The following is a 4753-nucleotide window of genomic DNA, read 5'->3' as shown; positions in this document are numbered from 1 at the left end:
TTTTTTTTTTTTTTTTTTTTTTTTTTTTTTTTTTTTTTTTTTTTGTAAAATTTGAATAGAATTGGTATTAGTTTTCCTTAAATGTTTGGCAGAATACAGCAGTGAAGTCATCAGGTCCTGGAATTTTCTCTGATGGGAGACATTTTATTACAGGTTTGATCTTGTTATTCTTTATTGGCTTACTGAGGTTTTCTATTTTTTCTATTTTTTTCATTGTTCAATTTTGATAGGTTGTATCTAGGAATTTATCCATTTCTTCTGGGTTTTCCAAATTGTTGGTGTATAGTTATTCATAACAATCTCTAGTGATTCTTTGCATTTCTGCGGTGTCAGTTGTTATGTCTTCTTTTTTGTTTCTGATGTTATTTGGGTCTTCTCTTTTTTTCTTGAAAAAATAAATAAAACTGACAAGCCTTTGGCTGAACTAACTAATGTCCCTTTTAAATTCTTCATTGTCCCATTGGTTGTTCAGAAGCATGTTGTTTAATTTCCATGTATTCATGAATTTTCCAAAATTTCTTCTGTTACTGATTTCTAGTTTAATACCATTATAGTCAGAAAAAGTAAATGATATGATTTCAGACTTCTTAGATTTGCTAAGACTTGTCTTGTGGCCTAACATATAACTATTCTGGAGGATGTTCTTTGTGCTCTTGAAGAGAATACATATTTTGTTGCTATTAAGTGGAAAGTTCTGTATATATATATTAGATCAGTTTTGTTTAAGTGTTGTTCAAGTCCAATGTTTCCTTATTTTCTGTCCAGATGATCCATACATTATTGAAAGTGATGTCTTGATATTCCCTAATATTATTGTATTCCAATATGTTTCTCCCTTCAGATCCTTTAACATTTGCTTTATATATTTAGGTACTCCACTGTTGGGAGCAAATATATTTGTAAATGTTACATCCTCTTGAGAAATCGACCTCTTTATCATTATATAATGACCTTATTTGTCTCTTTTTAGTTTTGTATTTAAAGTCTGCTTTGTCTAAGTATGATAACCTGCTCTTTTTTGGTTTCCATTGCATGGAATGTCTTTTTTCATTCCTTCCCTTTCAGTCTACGTGTGTCCTTAAAAGTGAAGTGAGTCTCTCGTAGACAACGTATAGTTGGGGCTTGTTTCTTTTTATCATTAATTTACTCTCTTTTTATTGGAAAATTTAACCCATTTACATTCAGGGTAATTATTAATAGCTTACAATTTGCTACTGCAATTTTGTTGTTTTCTGGTTTTCTGTAGATATTTTGTTTCTTCCTTTCTTGCTGCCTTCCTTTGTGGTCTGATGGTTTTTTTATATTGATACGTTTTGAATTATTTTAATTTTGGTTTTGTGCATCTTCTATATATTTTTGCATTTTTCTTACCATAAAGCTTACAAAGAACATATTACACTTATAATAGTGTATTTTGGCCGGGCATGGTGGCTCACACCTGTAATCCCAGCACTTTGGGAGGGCAAGGTAAGTGAATTGCTTGAGGTCAGGAATCCAAGACCAGCCTGACCAACATGGAAAAACCCCATCTCTACTAAAAATACAAAAATTAGCTGGGTATGGTCATGGGTGCTTGTAATCTCAGCTACTCAGGGGGCTGAGACAGAGAATTGCTTGAATCCGGGAGGCAGAGGTTGCATAGAACCAAGATTGCACCAGCGTACTCCAGCCTGGGTGACAGAGCAAGACTCTGTCTCAAAAAAAAAAAAAAAAAAAAAATAGTGTTTTTCAAGCTGATAACAACTTAACTTTGATTGCATACAACTGTATACCTTTACTCCCCCTACCCCCACACATTTTATATTTTTGATGTCTGAATCTACATCATTTTGTAATATGTATCCCTTGACAGTTTACTTTAGCTATAGTTGTTGTTAATAATTTTGTCCTTTAACCCTAGCACTAGAAATAAAATTACTTTACACATTACCATTACAGTCCTAGAGTATTTTGAATATAACTCAATATTAGTTATGCCACTGGGTTGTGTGCTTTTATAAGTATTATGTTATTAATTAACAGTCTTCTGTTTCAATTTAAAGAAATCCCTTTAGCAATTCCTGTAAGGCCAGCCTAATGCTAAGGAAATCCCTCAGCTTTTGTTTATCTGGGAAAGTTTTTATTTATTCCTCATTTCTGAAAAACAGCTTTGCTAGGTAAAGTGTTCTTGGTTGCAATTTTTTTCTTTAGCACTTTGAAAATAGTATCCCACTTCCTCCTGGCCTACAAGATTTATCCTGAGAAGTATGCTGATAGTTGCATTTGGACTCCTTTGTATGTCATGTATTTCTTACCTCATGCTGCTCTCAGAATTTTTGTCTTTGATTTTTGACAGTTTAATTGCTATGTGTCATGGTGACCTCTTCTTTGGGTTGAATATACTTCAAGATCTTTTTCCTGTACCTGGATGTTGGCTTCTTTCTTCAAATAAGGGGGGTTTTCATCAATTATTTCTTTAAATATGTTTTCTGGCCCCTTTTTTCCCCTTCTTCTTCTTTAATTCCTATATGCATAGCTTAGGTCTCTCAATGTTGTCACATAATTCCCATAGGCTTTCTTAGTTCTTTTTTTTCTTTTTGTTCTTCTGATTCTATAATTTCAAATATTCTGCCTTGAGCTCACTCATTTATTTTCAGCTTGATCCAGCGGGTTGCTGAAGCTTTCTATTACATTTTTCAGTTCAGTCACTGTATTGTTCATTTCTAGAATTTATTTGGGATTTAAAAAACTATTTGTACTTCTTTGTCAAACTTCTTAGTTTGTTCATGTATTGTTTTCAAATTTTTAAAATTTTTATCCATATATTCTTAGAAGTCATGAACTTTTTAACATAATTATTCTGAATTCTTTTTTGGTCATTTCATAGATCTCCCTTTCTCTAGGGTCCATTGTTGGAGCTTTGTTTCTTTTGGAGATGTCATGATTTTCTGAGTCTTTGTAATATTTGTGTCCTTGCATTGGTGTTTATGCATTTGTGGAGATTGCCACCTTTTCCAGCTTTCACAAGCGTTCTTTGGCAGGAATAGAGCTTCACTGTTTATTCTAGTCTATGTTTCTAGACTGGCCAGCTGGTAATGACTCTGGGCAGGCAGAGCTTGGTTTCAGGTTCTCTAGATGACTGGGTTGCTACCTTTGCTCTGAATTTGTGTGGGGCAACTGGCTTGGTTCTGCTATCCAAAAAGACCACTGGCTTAATTCTGAAGTCAGGCTGAGCTGTGGAATCAGAACTGCAATTGCCTGTGATTTGGTTGAAACAGAAGGAGTATTCTCTGATCAGGTGGTATCACTCTTTGAATTCAGCAGTTGAACAGGGCTGCAGGAGGGCTCTTGAGGTAATACAGATTGGGACAGATGAACAAACTGCTATGCTCAGTACAAACATACAGTTGAGATTTGCCTCTCTATCTGAGAAGGGTCTGACGTGGGCTTTAAACTCCCTGATGTAGCAGAACTAGTGACTGCTTGTTGTCAAAATTCACTCAGGATCTGCTGTGGAACAGAGGCTGGCAAAACTGTCCTGGTGGTTCAGACTGGCTAGTAGTTCTGTGTAGACAGAATTACTCCTAGGCTGTGGCAGAGAGGGACTGGAGCCAAGAGAGGGCCCCTTCAGGATGTGCTGTGCAACACAGGCTGGCAAGCCTGTCCAAGTGGCTCAGATAGGTGTGTCTCCCAGCAGTTCCATGCAAAGGCAGGATCGTTTCCCGACTGCAGTGAGAGGAATTGGAGCTGAGACTGAACCCCTTCATGATTTTCTGTGGGACCGAGACTTAAAAACCTGTCACAAAGGCTTGGACGGGTAAATCTCCCAACATTTCTTTGTGTGGGAAGAATATCTCTCAGGCTAGGAGAGAGAAGTGCTGGCGTGAAGACTGGGCCCCTTCAAAATCTGTGAAGACAGAGGCCAGCAAGTCTGTCTCAGTAACTCTGATGGGTGAGTCTCCCTCTGCATCCTGTGTGAGCAGTACTAAGCTGGGAACACAGCTGAAAGGGGCTGGAGCCAAGTTGTAGGATAACTTTCAAGTCTGCTACTGAAACTCATGTCAGCAAGCAGATGAGCTTTTCTGCTGAGGCAATAGTGTGCAGGCTTCCTCCTGGACCCCTTGGAAAATTCTTCTGTTTGTAGGTTCAAGGCCAAGTGGAACTGTAGGCAAGACTTTATGGAATGGGGCTGGTTTGAGGTTTGAACTCAGAAGCACAATCAGACAGTCTGACACCTAGTGCAGGTCTGCACTCTCAAAACCACCATCCTAGGTCGTGGGCTCCACCAGGTTTCACAACCTCCTACCTGAATCTCAAGCTCCCAGAAAGAGACTTTTGTCTGTGGATGGGATTCTTACTGTGGGAAGGTAAAGAGCAAGTGAACCCCAATCCTCCAACTGGCTCACATCACTCCATCCAGAAATAACTTTTTAGTGATCAGGGTCCCTTTGAGATGAAGCCCTTTAAGCTTAATGAGACCTAAAAGAAAAAGTGATCAGGAGATGACCATTTAAAAAACTATTTCAAATAGAATGCAGTTAGGCTGAAATGAACCAGAAACACTAATTCACTGACCTTCCTGAAATGTAAAACACTTTCTGGAACCAAGTGGATCTTTCTCATTGATTTTTTTAAAGCTCCTTAGGGCATCTTTAGTGCCACATGAAAAGTATTTGCCAAAGGAACTATGTAGTTTGTACTACAAGCTCATAACTGAAGAGTTAATTCTCAAAATAGATTTTGGTTGTCTCAGATCGCCACAGGATCAAGTGAA

The sequence above is a fragment of the Piliocolobus tephrosceles genome, chromosome 5 (genome assembly GCF_002776525.5).
Source record: "Piliocolobus tephrosceles isolate RC106 chromosome 5, ASM277652v3, whole genome shotgun sequence".
Lineage (NCBI taxonomy): Eukaryota > Metazoa > Chordata > Mammalia > Primates > Cercopithecidae > Piliocolobus > Piliocolobus tephrosceles.
The sequence above is the reverse complement of the archived record's forward strand: the minus strand, read 5'-3'. Positions refer to the sequence as shown.